We start from the raw sequence: 18,320 nt of genomic DNA, 5'->3' as shown, positions 1-18,320 counted from the left end.
CTTTGTGTGAAAACACTGTCCCATGGTTCAATTTTAAATTTCCCCCTCCCACCCCTCTTTAACCCCATGCCCTCTATTTTTTGATTCTTTTTCCCTGGGTGCATTCGCCCTTTCTATACCCCTAGCAATTTTATACATCTCTGTAAGGCCACCGCTCAATCACCTATGACCCAAAGAATGAAGTCTTAGCCTGCCCAACATTTCCCTCTAACTCTTGCTTAAGACTCCCAGTTTGACTAGGATCAGAGTTCCATGTTCCAAGTCGAGGGATAGAGTTTAAGAGTCGCGATGTAATGATGCAGCTCTATAAAACTCTGGTTAGGCCACACTTGGAGTATTGTGTCCAGTTCTGGTCACCTCACTATAGGAAGGATGTGGAAGCATTGGAAAGGGTACAGAGGAGATTTACCAGGATGCTGCCTGGTTTAGAAAGTATGCATTATGATCAGAGATTAAGGGAACTAGGGCTTTACTCTTTGGAGAGAAGGAGGATGAGAGGACACATGATAGCGGTATACAAGATAATCAGAGGAATAGATAGAGTGGATAGCCAGCGCCTCTTCCCCAGGGCACCACTGCTCAATACAAGAGGACATGGCTTTAAGGTAAGGGGTGGGCAGTTCAAGGGGGATATTAGAGGAAGGTTTTTTTTACTCAGAGAGTGGTTGGTGCCTGGAATGCACTGCCTGAGTCAGTGGTGGAGGCAGATACACTAGTGAAGTTTAAGAGACTACTAGACAGGTATATGGAGGAATCTAAGGTGGGGGCTTATATGGGAGGCAGGGTTTGAGGGTCAGCACAACATTGTGGGCCGAAGGGCCTGTACTGTGCTGTACTATTCTATGTTCTATGTGGGTAAGAGGAACAAGGGTCTGTGACCCCTGGGTACGCAAGTCAGTAAGACCAGAGCTAGAGACCTGGACTTTGCCAGGGTCTTCATTCATTGTCATCGGCATATTCTGAGGTAGATACTGAAGATCAAAGCCAAAGGTCAATAGGAAGTTGACTTGGATGGCCGAAGTGCTGGGTCTGCGAGTCCACTGGAAGCTTATCCTGGGGTTAGAGGACTTGTCTGCATGTGTTCTTGTAAGTCTTCTTTGCATTCTTTCCAGCTTAAGCATTCTCATAAATTTTCTGCATTCTTTCCAGCTTACTTGAATGGCAAAGAGACTGGAGAAGTTTCATTGTTCGCTAATATCAGAAAGAGTTAAGAGGAGATTGGAATGAAGTATTGAACATCAGGATTATTAACCAGTAATGACAAAGCAACCAAATGAGGAAACTTATTTTATTCCTTTGTGACAAGAAATGATCAAGGAATGAATCAAGCAGCTTCGGTGGTGTCTCTGAAATGGGGGAATTGATTAAGTGGGAATAGAATCATATATTACGTAAGATTTTCAAAAGATATTGATAGGATAGGTGTTGAGGGACTGATTCCCCTGGCAGTGCAGTATAGGATTTGAAGGCAATCTCCGGGAATGGGTTGGATAAGGGAAAATGAGGAAAAAATGCTTTCTCTCAAAGAGTTGTGAAAATTTGGAATTCTGTACCTCATGGCATATGGATACTGAATGAGCAGATTCAATGTCTTGTAAGATGGAGTTGTTAGGGGATGCTGAGATCTCTGTTGAAGATTGATCACTAGGGATTATATTGAATTTACCTATTTTACGTAACTCACTTCTCATGAAATAAATAAGCACTTGGACGTTAAAGGAATCATAGAATATGGATATCACATGGGAAAATGGAGACAAGGTCTTACTGATTGGTAGATTAGTCTTGGCCCACTAATCTTTATTATACTTTTAAATACCTGGTGTAGAATTTAGAAAACTGAAAGGGAAGGAAGAACAAGTATTTAATGAGACAGTACTTTGAAGAGCCAGCAGTGGTCGCATGGGTTGAATGGCTGTTCTGTGCTGCCTCATTATGACTCCGTGAATGTTTACGGCCCACTCAGTGCCCAGAGATGGAGAACACTGAACTCCTGATCCTGAATTAGGGAATGCAAGATTCATCCAGCTCTTAATTTGTTATCCCAAACGGAGTGTGAGAGGGGGCTGTGAGCTGGAACAATCTTGTAGACTGTAGTTTTCCTAGGATGATGAGAACCCCAGTCAGGAAACACAATGGAAGGAGGAAAATTATTCAGGAGTCAGAGATGGGTATTACAGCTGAAACTCTGCTGAACCAGAAAACCCGAAGTACAGATACGAATCAATCTGGTTGAAAGCAGTAGATGCTGAAATTGTTATTTAAAGCTTCTTAACCTCAGCTAAACAAACAAGACAGTGCTTGTGGATGGAACTAAAGCACCCTTTATAGCAGAGGCTCACTGTGATTGGATGGATTATCCATCAATCCATGTCAATGTGCACTAGGTGAACTGTGATCATTAAACAAGGCTTTGGCAAAAGGAAGCACTTGCTTGCCAGCCATGTAGACCTCTGACAAGTTCCGGTCATTTCCTGTAATCATACAGATATTAAAAGTATGAATATTTGTTTGATTTGTGTTGTTACAGGACAGATAGCAACACATATCATTCATTTTAGATCTTTATTCTAGAATGGCTATCTTTTAAAATGTCTTTCATTCACTAACCTTCACAATGAAAAGTATAAAAAGACATGCAGACACCAGGAATCTGAAATAAAAAACAAAGTAAGTGTTTCATATCAGAGACACAAGCAATTCTGCAGATGCTAGAAATCTTGAGCAACAGAGGAGGTTGGCAGCATCAATAGAGGAAAGTAAGCAGCTGACGTTTCAGACCAAGACCTTGTTAAAGAAGGCTGAAGCCTGAATAAGATGGTGGGGGGGGGGTGAGGGGAAAGAGTGCAAGTTGGCAGGTGATAGGTGAGACCAGGTGAGGTAGTAGGCGGGGTGGGTGGGGGAAGGGCTGATACGAGAAGCTGGGAAGTGATAGGCTGAAGAAGAAGAAGGGATCCAGTAGGAGAGAATAGTAGACCATGGAATAAAGGGAAAGAAGTGGGGAACTAGAGGGAGGTAACACACATACAAGTTGCTGGTGAACGCAGCAGGCCAGGCAGCATCTCTAGGAAGAAGTGCAGTCGACGTTTCAGGCCGAGACCCTTCGTCAGGACGTCAGGACCCTTCCTGACGAAGGGTCTCAGCCTGAAACGTCGACTGCACTTCTTCCTAGAGATGCTGTCTGGCCTGCTGCGTTCACCAGCAACTTGTATGTGTGTTGCTTGAATTTCCAGCATCTGTAGAATTCCTGTTGTTTGCGTTTTTAAACTAGAGGGAGGTGATGGGCAGGCCCTGAAGGAGGGGAAGAGAAGGGATAAGAGAGACAACAGAATGGGGCAAACGAAAAAGGAATCTCTTGTGTTCTCCAGCAGATGTCTGGATTCTATATCAGGAAATCAATTGTTCAAGTAGCTTGTTGGTGCAGCGGTTAGTGCTCCTGTCTCACAGCTCCTGATCTTTGGTGCTGGCAGGTTTATCATATACTCTCCACAACACTTGAGTTTCTTCCCGGTGTTCCAGCTTCATCCCGAAGATGTACCGGTGGGTTAACTGGCCACCAAATTCCTTCAGAGTGCTGGTTAATGGCAAAATAAAGTTCAACTTTAATTGTCATTCAACCATACACATGTACACAGCTAAACAAAGTACCATTGCTCCAGGAATCTGCCAAACACAGTACATGTACATACAGTCACACACAGCATTGGTGAGGCCAAATTTGGAGTATTGTGTACAGTTCTGGTCACCAAATTATAGGAAAGTTGTCAACAATATAGAGAGAGTACAGAGGAGATTTACTAGAATGCTACCTGGGTTTCAGTACCTAAGTTACAGAGAAAGGTTGAACATGCTAGGTCTTTATACTTTGGAGCGTAGAAGGTTGAGAGGGGACTTGATAGAGGTATTTAAAATTATGAAGGGTATAGATAGGGTTGACGTGGATAGGCTTTCTTCCATTGAGAGTAGGGGAGATTCAAACAAGAGGACATGAGTTGAGAGTTAAGGGGCAAAAGTTTAGGGGTCACACGAGGGGAACTTCTTTACTCAGAGAGTGGTAGCTATGTGGAACGAGCTTCCATTAGAAGTGGTAGAGGCAGGTTTGATTTTGTCATTTAAAAAAAAATTGGATAGGTATATGGACAGGAAAGGAATGGAGGGTTATGGGCTGAGTGCAGGTAGATGGGACTAGGTGAGAGTAAGCATTTGGCACGGACTAGAAGGGCCAAGATGGCCTGTTTCCATGCTGTAATTGTTATATGGTTATATGGTATGGAACAGAGGGGAGTGATTACCAAAAGAGAAATTAGTATTCATGACATTGTGGTGAGGTGCAGGTGGAGGAACTGGGAGAAGCAATAGCATTTTTACAACTGACAGTGTGGGGAAAGGTATAGTCAAGAGTACTGTGAGAGTCAGTGGGTTTTTAAAAGATGTCAGCGGATAATTTGTCTCCAGATTTGGATTCAGTGAGATCAAGAAAGAGGAGATCATTGTCAGAAATGGGCCAAGTAAACTTGAGAACAGGTTGGAAGTTAGAGACAAAGTTGAAGAAACTGGTGAGCACAGAGACTCTTCAATAGAACTGGAAGAGAGACAGCTAGTTAGTTGTAAAAGCAGAGGGGCGTACTGAATAGAGCAAAGGGAATACCTTTGATAGGCTGAGGCTAGGATTTTCCAGTTTACAGAATTGTTTGGTATATGAAGGCATGTTAATGCTGTGAGATGCAGGTCAGAGCCGTTGCTGGGACCACAGACTGAGAGGAAATAATGATGGAAACATCCAGGGGAAAATGTGGTACGTGTGGAATGAGAAGAACAGATGAGCCAATTCTGATTTAAGGGAAAAGCAGGTGATTTAGAATTGCTGAGTTCAATATTAAGTCTTCAGAGGCCTCAGCTTCATCCCCCAATGACTTTCTTAATGAATTTCAAGCCCCATGTGAGACTCAACTCCTACTACATTTATCTCCATGCCTGCTTTGTTGCCAGAAATCCTGATTTACTTGGACTCTTCTCTCTGACCTTCAACTCTCTCTAGATCTATTCAGTGCTAACTAAAGATATTAACTGCCTTCATTTTTCCATTCTGCTTACTCAATCCTACCTATCCCATCTGAACCCACAGCTAATCCCTTCAGAAAAGAACCAAACCCTCTTCCAAACTGCTGATCTGCTGAGCTGATGCTATCTTAAAAAGGCTAAATATTAGCTCTCAGACACCTTTCATACCTCCCTCTGGAGCATAACCCTAAACTTGGGCCATTATCTCCCATACAATCATACATCTCCTTCGGAGACGACCTTCTCCAACCTCATAGCCCTCTAACCTTATTCAACACACTTCTACCTTCTGCCCAAGATCCACAAGCAGAACTCAGCTTGTTCATCCCCACTAAACATTTCTATCACCATTAACTCTTTCCTTTCTCCCACTTATATCCTTGACATCAATGATGCCCTCACACTTTGAAAGTTTTCTGGTGCCAAATGTTCATCTGGTCTCCATTCATACAAGGATGGCCCAAGAGTCCCAGACCAGTTCCCTTCTATCAACAAATGTTTTCACCTGACTGAACACCTCCGCACATTCAATAACTTATTCAACTCCACCTACCCTACTTTCTCCAGTTCAAAGATACAGCCATGAGCGCTCATATACTTGTCCTTCAGTGGGATAATCGACCAGTCCTCATTTCAGTCCAGCTTGGGACATTTCACTCAGTCATTTTTTCCTGATAAATTGGCAACTATATTGCTTCCTTCTCTCATACAGAACTATTTTTTTTTTACTATTTTTGCTAGATGTAGCAGTTACTTGAAAACAAACCAAAACCACTTAGGGACTAAGCATGGTGGGGGGAGGGGGGGTGATACGATATAATGTGCTATTGTGCAATAACAAAGTTCCAAAGTTGAAGAATACATTCAATCTTTTATTTAGAAACCAGCAAAACAATCTTGAAATAAAAACTAATGAAATTAAAACCAGTGATATAATGAAATAAACAGTCTTAGCGTATTAAACACACATAAGCCAAGCGTTCTTAATGTATTCAAGGGTATTCAAGAGGTCAACAAAAAGATATCATCCCCAACCCACTCCCTATCTCTACCCCAATTAGACTGAACTAAAGACAAAGCATGAATACAGAACTAAACTCTTTGCTTCTACCACGTGACTAGCCACCTCTACTAAATTAAAAAAGCACAGCTCAAAATACAATACAGATTAAAAAGAAGATTTTTAATCTCCAACCTCATAGCCCCCTAACACTATTCAACCCACTTCTACCTTCTGCCCAAGATCCACAAACAGAACTCAGCTTGTTCATCTCCACTAAACATTTCTTATCACCATTAACTCTTTCCTTTCTCCCGCTCCCATTTATATTCTTGACATCAATGATGCCCTCACACTTTGAAATGGTTCCTACATGACCCATTTCCGCCCTGCTCTCATTGTCATATGGTCACTGAGTCATTGAGAACTACAGCACAGAAAAGGGCTCTTCAGTCCATGCCAGCCCGATCCCATCTACCAGCAGATGGACCTTATCCCTCCAAATCTCTCTCATCCAGGAACCTATCTAAACTTCTCTTAGAACATAGAACGTAGAAATCTGCAGCACATTACAGGCCCTTCAGCCCACAATGTTGTGCCGACCATGTAACCTACTCTAGAAACTGCCTAGAATTTCCCTACTGTAGAGCCCTCAATTTTTCTAAGCTCCATGTAGCCATCTAAGAGTCTCCTAAAAGACCCCATTGTATCCACCTCTACCACTGTTGCTGGCAGTGCATTCCAGGCACCCACCACTTTCTGTGTGAGAAATTCACCTCTGACATCCCCCTTGTACCTACTTCCAAGCATCTTAAAACTATGCCCCCTCATGTTAGTCATTTCAGCCCTGGTCTTATTAAATATTACAATTAAAGCTGCATATACCACTTCCATCCATCTCTGACTTTATCCTTTCTGAATTGCTCCACTTCCATCTCAGTGAATACACAAACCACTGATATCCATCTCAAACTTAGATTCCCACTGCTACTTTGATTGTATTTCCTCCCACTCTTCGTCCCTTCCCTTCTCCCAAATTTTTCAGTCTTCATTGTATCTGCTCCGATGGCAAGATAATCCACACTGATGTCATCTTTCATTCTCCTTCACTAAGGATTCTCCACCATCACACCTGCAACCACACCTAATTCATTTCACATCCTTCACTTAGACAGAGCAAGGTCCTCGACCCAGTGTCCAAAATCCACAGGTGAGAGCACCGATGCTGATAAAATCTGCTCGTAAATTTTGTTGACACTAAGTGACTTAGAAGATTCTTCCAGATCAGCTAACTTTTACATTGACAGGTCAACTGGAGTGGCAGTACGGTACAACCGAAGGCTGAAACTCTGAGAAGACTTGTGATAGTTAAACATGTTCAACCTCATCCAAGAGCAAGAACATCTAAAAGATATCCTAAAAAGAAAATAAATCAGAAAAGGGACATCTGAAAATGCCGGAAAACTGTAGGGATTCTCAACATTGCTTTGGAATGGATCCATAGAATATTTACTGTCAGGGTTTCCTCAGAAGACGTTTCAAACAGAACTTGGGGTGCCTGTATTGATCAAAACAGCATCAAAATCCTTTCCCACTTCAAAGTTTCCTGTAACCAGCTTCATGCTGTGAGCCATCAGTCTGTGCAAAATAGACAGTGCTGATTGTTTGCAAAACTATCCTTTTTAACTTTAGACTGATTACTGCTTGCAATTTACATTAACAAATGAAGACTGGCTTCCATTTACAGCAAGACACTGAACAAAAAATATTGGCTTGAAGTTTAATTTACTTAAAAATGCTTTTGATCACTAGAAGCTCGCTGCTGCTATGTTAGAAAGCTGACCTTCGGGAAAAAAAGGCTCTCTGGCCCTAGACAATGAATATCCATCATAATTGCATTACCAACAATGCTGAGCTCATTTAAGAGGAAGCTGGATACACATTAAGAAGAAAGCAATAGAATGATATGTTGAGAGGGTGAGATGAAGACTAATGGATATTTGGAGCTTAATAACCTACATGCAGATGCTCGACCAAGTGAACAGCATCTGTCCTGTATCATGAGGTTTTGACCCAGTTTCTTAACCTTTACTGCCACCAAGTATTCGAAGCCTGAACACTTCCTTATATGAAAGCTTCTCATAATCTGGAAAGTTTAAACTCAGAATATTGGACATATCAATGGCTCTCCTACAGCATCAAGTACTGAAGGCAAGTAACCACCTGAAATGTCTCAAACAGAGTTTTGTATCATTTCAGCATTGCACATAAGCAAACATACCCAAAAGCCAAAACGCAGTCAGGAGTTTATATAATTATATTCCTCACACACCTGACCTGACCCAGGTGATTACAGGAGGCATTCTCTTTCTTCCCTTCTATTCCACTTAGACTTAGTTTGTCAGCTCAGCTATTCCTGAAGATTCCATTACATGACTTCCCTGTCCAGTTGTCTGCCCCTGACTTTTGTCATTGGTTACCTAACACATTGATCTCACTTTCTCATGCCCAGTCTTTGCTGGAGCATGACTGGAAACTTTTTTGTCAGTCAGGTAAATTTCTTTATTCTCCCCACCCTCCCCACAGCAATCACAGCAACTATGGCAAATGATTTGAGAGCAAAAATTCAAAGGAAAATTATAAAAGATATACAATTTTGTTTAAAGACACTCTCAGAGCAATGTTCTGGAAATTAATTTTCACTATGCGGACAGTTAAAGCAATCCCAGCACTCCAAGTTCAACTCCATTCGGAACAATGAAGCCTAATTGATTGGCATCTCAACCACCACTGCACCATTGCAGTAGAGAATGCCATTTATAAAATTCATTTCAGTTATCAGCCAAGGTTTCTTCAACAGCACCTCCTAGAATCAAGGAGACAAGTGTCTGCAGATGCTGGAATCTGGACCAACAATAAGCTGGAAGAACTCAGCAGATTGAGCAGCGCATCTGTATGGGGGGTGGGTGTGGTAGCAGTTATTGACATCAACAATTCATTCTCTCCGACAGATACTGCTCAACATGCCAAGTTCCTCCAGCAGATTGCTTGTTCCACTTGGAACCAAGGTCTCCACAAGAAAGAAAAAAGAGCAGTGGATGTAGCAAAATCATGGAAGTGTTAATGATACTGAAAATCAGCCCGACCTCTAGCCAAGCTATTTCAATATACTTACAACATGGCATCTATCAAAGAATACGGGAAATTGTCCAGGCTTGGGCAATTTCAAAATGAAAAGCAGGGGAAATTTATATTGGCTAATTAACACCCAGTCATCAGCAAAGTGCTACAAACAGCACTTACTCACGTACAACCTGTATGGTTCCACTCAGTTCCAGGGCTCGTCACTGATGTGATCTAAACGTAGAATGTAGAACAGAGTTTGCCCATGGTCCAGAGCTGAGATGGGAGAGTGGAATCATCAGTAGATGGTAACATTTGAACAAGACTAGCATCCTGAAACTGTGGCAAAAATTACTGCCTCATCTGGAAGGACCATTACATCCCCTAGATGTGGAAAGGAAAGAGATAAAGAGAAAGGTCACTTCATCTCCTGCTATTGTGGGGGGGGGGTGTCTTAAGAAGGGGAGTCGTTATTAGTTGTAATGGAAGATGGAACCAGGGTGTTGTGGAGTGAACAGACTGAAGCTAATCCTACATTATTCCTATTAACACTCCTCTGATCATCTCACTCATCTATATCCCTGGGGCAACCTACAATAGGCAATTAACAAATGCATACAGAATGTGCTCGAAACATTGGGCAGGTCAAAGTGCACCTGTGGAAAAAGAACCAAAGATCCTTTGTCTGAACTGGGAAAATGAAGACAAATTTAGTCTGAATTTCTGAACTGCATGTTTCCTTAAATAAAGAATCAACACTCCAAATATAGTGTCTACACTGCTCTATATAAATTAGGCATAACCTCTCTACTTTCATATTCAATAAATGGACACATGCTATTAGCCGCCCAATTTATTGATTTCACCGACAGTATAGCCATTTGTAATTCATGCACAGTATCATGACATCCCTCTGCCTCTCTGAGATCTTCACCCTCCTACCATTCAAACAATATGCTTGTTTCTTTTAACGCACATAAAAGTTGCTGGTGAACGCAGCAGGCCAGGCAGCATCTCTAGGAAGAGGTACAGTCAGGACAAAGGGTCTCGGCCCGAAACTTCGACTGTACCTCTTCCTAGAGATGCTGCCTGGCCTGCTGCGTTCACCAGCAACTTTTATGTGTGTCGCTTGAAATTCCAGCATCTGTAGATTTCCTTGTGTTTGCTTGTTTCTTTTACTATTTTCCTATCAAAACAGTCAATTTCACATATCCCAATGTTAAGCTCCATTTGCCAGATCTCTGCTCACTCACTACTAGTTTATAAAGTTAAATCCCAGCTTACATCAGGGTTCTGTCTCGTGAACTGTAACCCCACATCAGCTGGTAAATCCATCCTACTGATTTCATAAGCACAGACTCTACGTATCAGGGTTTTCCTAACCTGGGCTCTTCTTTCTTACCTATCTTTGCATCACTAGTGAGTAGTCATGACCATCCAGCAGGTTTCAAAAAAGTAATCAGAGAACCACAGATTTTCAGAGCACTTTTTAACATAATATTTCAGTATAAAGATTGTGTAATAAGAAATTACCTTATCAGTTACAAAACCATGTGTGTGGTAAATGTCAGAATAATGCTTAAATACAGCAAACTTTAAAAAAAATGAGGTCCATTCTAGCATGAGATTTACTAATGTGACTGTGTTTATCAATGGAAAGTCATTTTATTTTCAAGCCCTTTGAGCCCAGAACCATTCGTCATCTGCTAGGGTTCCTGACCTCAAGTATTGGGACTGATTCCTCCCTTTGTGAACCCCACCCAGCCCCAATACAGCATGCAAACTCTCTCTGTTGCAAGCAAGAACATTACATCTGCAACAGTCTGAAAGATCTCCACTTTCCCTGCCAAGCCTAATTTGCATGTTGTTAGTGCTTGTGACTAATCCCAACTACTTCAATAGCTCTGAGGTGCACAACGTGTGTTACAATGGGCCTCACCAAAGAGTACTGAAAAGACAGAACAACACACAACAAATCATTTATACATTATCAAATTAACACATTGATATTCAACATCCCTTTCTTCAAAATACTGTATTTAATGACAATGGAAATACTCAGCAAGCCAGGCAACACCTGCAGAGGGTGTGACAAGAGCTAACGTTGAAATGAAGGGTTTTGGAAGCACTGAATGCAGGGATTGTAGAAAATTAATTGTGCAGAATCATTATCTGAAATTGTTGAAATTATTGCTGAGGGTTTAAGCCTATAAACTGAGCAGTCAACATTGTTATGCTGTTCTTTGAAGTTACACTGTACAAGGCCAAGGATTTAGAGGTCAGCATGGGATTGAGAATTCAAGAGGCAGGGAAATTCAGACATGGGTTTACACTTGCAGATTAATTGAAATGTGCAGTAAAGAAATTGCAAATCTGTGCTTTGTCTCCCTTGTCTCCAAGCATCAAATCTCTATTTACATATTATACTAAATCTCACTGAGTACTTATGGGAACTGATTAATAAATGGTAATACAAATTCAAAGAGACACTAATCCGTGCTCCTGATACAGTTCCCTTAAGTAATCAGCAAATTCTATAACTTTAAGACAGCTACTTCTAACAAGGGTGTTGGTACTGTTACAGCTCCAACCACAGAATGACACTCCCCCACCACCATTTTAACCAATTTTTACAGGAGCACCATCGAGAGTGTCCTGACCAGCTGCACCTCCGTCTGGTATGGGAATCACAAGGCACCTGACCACATCTTCCTACAAAGGATTGGAAGAATTGCTGAAAGGATCATCAGAGTCTCTCTTCCCCCACATTAAAGATATTTGTCAGGAGTGCTGCAGATGCAGGGCCCTTAGCAGTGTCAGTGATCCCACCCATCTGGCTAACAATCTCTTTGACCCATACCATCAAGCAGGATGCACCACAGCATTAGGATAAGAACTGTTAAGATGGGAAACAGCTCTTCCCCCAGGCCGTTAAGACTAATGGTCACCACGTTGGTCTCGTCACCTGTGAAGCACCAGTAGCATTACACTGTTTACTTTTCAACTGGTGTTGTATATGCACCTTATTTGTTAATTTATTTGTGGTAATAATATTTTCCGTGTTATGTGTGTGAGTTAGTGTACATGTACTGTGTTGTGCACCATGGTCCAAAGGAACGACGCAGACTGGGAGATCGTTTTGCTGAACATCTACGCTCTGTCTGCCAGAGAAAGCAGGATCTCCCAGTGGCCACACATTTTAATTCCATCTCCCATTCCCATTCTGATATGTCTATCCACGGCCTCCTCTACTGTAAAGATGAAGCCACACTCAGGTTGGAGGGACAACACCCTATATTCTGTCTGGGTAGCCTCCAACCTGTTGGCATGAACATTGACTTCTCAAACTTCCGCTAATGCCCCACCTCCCCCTCATACCCCATCCGTTATTTATTTTTATACACACATTCTTTCTCTCTCTCTCTCCTTTTTCTCCCTCTGTCCCTCTCACTATACCCCTTGCCCATCCTCTGGGCTTTTCCCCCCTCCCCCTTTTCTTTCTCCCTAAGCCTCCTGTCCCATGATCCTCTCATGTCCCTTTTGCCAATCAACTGTCCAGCTCTTGGCTCCATCCCTCCCCCTCCTGTCTTCTCCTATCATTTCGGATCTCCCCCTCCCCCTCCTAATTTCAAATCTCTTACTAGCTCTTCTTTCAGTTAGTCCTGATAAAGGGTCTCGGCCCGAAACGTTGACTGTACCTCTTCCAATAGTTGCTGCCTGGCCTGCTGCGTTCACCAGCAACTTTTTGTGTGTTGCTTGAATTTCCAGCATCTGCAGATTTTCTCGTGTTTGCTGTCTCATTTGGCGGTTTACATGTGTATGGATGAATGGCAATAAACATGAACAAGTGATCCTGGCCTATCACCGCTGAGTTTCTCTTCACAACATCATTCCTTTTATTATTCAATCTCTTCTGCCTTTCACCCACCAAGGTTCTCCTCTTTATGTTCTTGCCTTCCTTCTGCCTTTCTACTCTTCCGCACATTAAAAAAATCATCACTACCTTGTATGCTCTGCCAGTAGCTCATTAACATGTCTTTCTACAGAAACCTCCGAATGTGTTTTTATTACAGATCTGCAACATCCAAAGTAATCTGCTTTTACTCTTAGTACTCCATAAAACTAAAGTGCATAGTGACTTGTTTATTATTTTTAGTTTAAGTGTCTTTACCTTCTGCTTGTTCAATTCAGCAATGAGTCTGTGAACATTGAAATTTTCATCAGCACTTAATGTTGTTTTGTCCTATGCAAGATATACATTGAGCATACTGGTCCATTAGATTACAGGTTTCTCAGGCAGCTGTTAGGTACCTAATAGAATGCATAACTAATGGAAATAATTTCCCCTCTTCCCATCACTCAAATATCTTTAATGTTCCTCTGCATCTGGAGCCACAAGAGATTGCAGATGCTGGAATTTGGAGCAAGAAATAATCTCCTGGAAAAACTCAGCAGATCAAACATCATCTATGGGAGGAAAGGAGATTTTAATTGCTTCTGTCTTCACTTATAAATCCCATTAGTTAAGGCGATAGTGTTAGTCTCATTTACTATGATCAGTCTGCACTTTCAGCAGATTATGGCCCAAACACATTTCAAACTAAGGGGAAAAAAATCAAACTAATGACCCATCTTCTGGTAACATACCACCTCAGAGCAAGGTTCTGTCCTGACCACAAGGTCAAGGCATACAAGTTGGAGTCATCTCTGAAGTGTTTCCCATCTTGACATTAGAAATACAAACAACAAGACGCTGCATGAAACTTGAAGTGCTTGAAAAGCCATTGGAACTCAGAAACAGCACCTTATCTTTCTGTCTCCTTCATAGATTTGCATGTTGTTTGTTTGTACTCGGCAAAAAGGTCATTCATGTCCATTCAAGTCTTACCACAAAAGCTCACTGGCCAAATCTATCTGCACCAAAGAAAACTATACATTTAAAGCTGAGAGATTAATAAATAGGGTGTATTGATTTAAAGTAATACTCACAAAATGCAGATTAGGCAGCATCTATGGAGATGAATAATCAGTTGACGTTTCGGGCTGAGACCCTTCTTCAGGACTGGAAAGGAAAGTGAAAGATGCCAGAATAAAAAGGTGGAGGGAGGGGAAGGAGGACTATATGAAAGGTGATATGTGAAGCCAGGTAGGAGGGATAGGGCTGGAGAAGATGGAATCTGATAATAGAGGAGCTATGACCATGGGAGAGAGGGAAGAGGGAGGTGACAGGCAAGTGAGAAGAGGTAAGATGTCCAAGTGAAAAATAGAAGAGGGAACAGAAAAAAAAATACCAGAAGGAGAAATCAATGTTCATACCATCAGGTAGGGGCTACCTAGATGGAAATGAGGTGTTGCTTCTCAGCCCTGAGAATGGCCTTGATGTGGCAAAAGAGGAGGGCCGTCAGCTGATATGATATGTGTGGTATGATATTGTGGCCCTCACTGAGACCTGGCTAAAGGATGCATGTCTCTGGGAGCGGAACGTCCAAGGATACACGGTGTATTGGAAGGATAGGAAGGTAGGCAGAGGGGGAGGCGTGGCTTTATTGGTAAGAAATGATATTAAATCATTAGAAAGAGGTGATATAGGATCGGAAGGTGCAGAATCTTTATGGGATGAGCTAAGGAATAGCAGGGGTAAAAGGACCCTGATGGCAGTTATTTATAGGCCTCCAAACAGCTGCAGGGATGTGGACTACAAATTATAACTGGAAATAGAAAAGGCTTGTCAGAAGGGCAGTGTTATGATAATTGTGGGGGATTTTAACATGCGAGTAGATTGGAAAAATCAGGTCGGCACTGGATCTCAAGAGAGAGAACTTGTAGAATGTCTGCGAGATGGCTTTTTAGAGCAGCTTGTTGTTGAGCCCACTACGGGATCGGCTGTACTGGATTGGGTATTGTGTAATGAACCGGAGGTGATTGGAGAGATTGAGGTGAAGGAACCCTTAGGAGACAGCGATCATAACATGGTTGAGTTCACTGTGAAATTAGAAAAAGAGAAGCCGAAATCTGATGTGTCGGTGTTTCAGTGAAGTAAAGGAAACTACAGTGGCATGAGAGAGGAACTGGCCAAAGTTGACTGGAAAGGGACACTGGCGGGAAAGACGGCAGAGCAGCAGTGGCTGGAGTTTATGCAAAAAATGAGGAATGTGCAAGACAGGTATATTCCAAAAAAGAAGAAATTTTCGAGTGGAAAAAGGATGCAACCGTGGTTGACAAGAGAAGTCAAAGCCAAAGTTAAAGCTAAGGAGAGGGCATACAAGGAAGCAAAAATTAGTGGGAAGACAGAGGATTGGGAAGTCTTTAAAACTTTACAAAAGGAAACCAAGAAGGTCATTAAGAGAGAAAAGATTAACTATGAAAGGAAACTAGCAAATAATATCAAGGAGGATACTAAAAGCTTTTTCAAGTATATAAAGAGTAAAAGACAGGTGAGAATAGATATAGGACCGATAAAAAATGATACTGGAGAAATTGTAATGGGAGATGAGGAGATGGCAGAGGAACTGAACAAGTATTTTGCATCAGTCTTCACTGAGGAAGACAGCAGGATACCGGACACTCAAGGGTGGCAGGGAAGAGAGGTGTGCGCAGTCACAATTACAACAGAGAAAGTACTCAGGAAGCTGAATAGGCTAAAGGTCGATAAATCTCCTGGACCAGATGGAATGCACCCTCGTGTTCTGAAGGAAGTAGCTGTGGAGATTGCGGAGGCATTAGCGATGATCTTTCAAAAGTCGATAGATTCTGGCATGGTTCCGGAAGACTGGAAGATTGCAAATGTCGCTCCGCTATTTAAGAAGGGGGCAAGGAAGCAAAATGGAAATTATAGACCTGTTAGCTTGACGTCGGTGGTTGGGAAGTTGTTGGAGTCGATTGTCAAGGATGAGGTTACAGAGTACCTGGAGGCATATGACAAGATAGGCAGAACTCAGCATGGATTCCTTAAAGGAAAATCCTGCCTGACAAACCTATTACAATTTTTTGAGGAAATTACCAGTAGGCTAGACAAGGGAGGTGCAGTGGATGTTGTATATTTGGATTTTCAGAAGGCCTTTGACAAGGTGCCACACATGAGGCTGCTTAACAAGATAAGAGCCCATGGAATTACAGGAAAGTTACATACATGGATAGAGCGTTGGCTGATTGGCAGGAAACAGAGAGTGGGAATAAAGGGATCCTATTCTGGTTGGCTGCCGGTTACCTGTGGTGTTCCACAGGGATCAGTGTTGGGGCCGCTTCTTTTTACATTGTACATCAACGATTTGGATTATGGAATAGATGGCTTTGTGGCTAAGTTTGCTGACGATACGAAGATAGGTGGAGGGGCCGGTAGTGCTGAGGAAACGGAGAGTCTGCAGAGAGACTTGGATAGATTGGAAGAATGGGCAGAGAAGTGGCAAATGAAGTACAATGTTGGAAAGTGTATGGTTATGCAGTTTGCAGAAAAAATAAACGGGCAGACTATTATTTAAATGGGGAAAGAATTCAAAGTTCTGAGATGCAACGGGACTTGGGAGTCCTCGTACAGGATTCCCTTAAAGTCAGCCTCCAGGTTGAGTCGGTAATGAAGAAAGCGAATGCAATGTTGGCATTCGTTTCTAGAGGAATAGAGTATAGGAGCAGGGATGTGATGTTCCCATGGAGTACTGTGGGCAGTTTTGGTCTCCTTATTTAAGAAAGGATGTGCTGACGTTGGAGAGGGTACAGAGAAGATTCACTAGAATGATTCCGGGAATGAGAGGGTTAACATATGAGGAACGTTTGTCCGCTCTTGGACTGTATTCCTTGGAGCTTAGCAGAATGGGGGAGACCTCATAGAAACATTTCGAATGTTAAAAGGCATGGACAGAGTGGATGTGGCAAAGTTGTTTCCCATGATGGGGGAGTCTAGTACGAGAGGGCATGACTTCAGGATTGAAGGGCGCCCTTTCAGAACAGAAATGCGAAAAAATTTTTTTAGTCAGAGGGTGGTGAATCTATGGAATTTGTGGCCACGGGCAGCAGGGGAGGCCAAGTCATTGGGTGTATTTAAGGCAGAGATTGATAGGTATCTGAGTAGCCAGGGCATCAAAGGCTATGGTGAGAAGGCGGGGCAGTGGGACTAAACAGGATAAAATGGATCAGCTCATGATAAAATGGCGGAGCAGACTCAATGGGCCGAATGGCCTACTTCTGCTCCTTTGTCTTATGGTCTTATGGATATGTCGGAACAGGAATGGAGATAGAAGTGAAAATGGTTGGCCATTGGGAAATTCCGTTTTTGTCAGATGGATTGGAGGTCCCTCATTTTATGTCTGGTCTCACCAACGTAGAGGAGGCCACATCAGGATCACCGTGATACAATAAATGACTCCAGCAGATTTGCAGGTGAGTTGTTGCCTCACCCGGAAGAACAGCTTGAGGCCTTGAATTGAGGCAAGGGAGGAAGTGAATGGGTGGGTGTAGCATTTCTGTTGTTTACAGGGATGGGTGCCAGGAGGAGGGTTAGTCGTTAAGGACGAACCGGCAGGCCATCACGGAGGGAGCGATCCCTTTGGAAAGCAGAGTGTTGGGGGAGAGGAGAATGTAAAGTTGTTTTTGGTGGGTGGATCCCATTAAAATGGCAGAGTTATGGGGAATAATGTGTTTGATACAGAGACTCATGGGGTGGTAGGTGAGGACAAGAGGACATATCACTGTTAAGACTGTGGGAAGAGAGGGTGTGCAGGGATGTCCAGAAAATGGAGGGATACGAGTGAGGGCAGCATCATGAGTAGAGGAGGGAAACCTCGTTCTTTGAAGAAGGAAGACACCTTTGATATCCTGGAAAGGAAAGCCTCATCCTGGGAACAGATGCAGCAGTCGGGGCTGGAAGAGGTGCATATAGTCTTGATAGGCATACGCTTATAAAAGATGCAGGTAGACAGTTTGTCTCCAGAAATGGAGACAGAGAGATCGAGAAAGGGAAGGGAGGTGTCAGAAATGGACCAACTGAAATTATGGGCAGGGTGGAAGTTGGACGCAAACTTGGCAGAATTGATGAGATCAACATGGGTGCATGAAGCAGCACCAATGCAGTTGTCAACATAGGGCAGGAGGAGTTAGAGAGCATTACCAGGGAAGGCTTGGAACATGGACTGTTCTACGTAGC

At 42.6% G+C, this 18,320-nt stretch overlaps 1 protein-coding gene across 1 annotated transcript in view; it reads right to left on the bottom strand.

Annotated features, from left to right (window-relative positions):
* Window positions 1-3,299: 3,299 nt before the first annotated feature.
* The window catches only part of klf9 (Kruppel like factor 9), a 105,190-nt gene continuing 90,169 nt past the window's right edge, over window positions 3,300-18,320 (bottom strand). The window contains exon 5 of the mRNA XM_063049046.1: window positions 3,300-3,574. The gene's annotated coding sequence lies outside the window, so the exon portion shown is untranslated. The remainder of the gene's footprint in view (window positions 3,575-18,320) is intronic.

Source organism: Mobula hypostoma, chromosome 5 (genome assembly GCF_963921235.1).
Source record: "Mobula hypostoma chromosome 5, sMobHyp1.1, whole genome shotgun sequence".
NCBI lineage: Eukaryota > Metazoa > Chordata > Chondrichthyes > Myliobatiformes > Myliobatidae > Mobula > Mobula hypostoma.
This window is presented reverse-complemented; position numbering and strand designations above follow the sequence as displayed.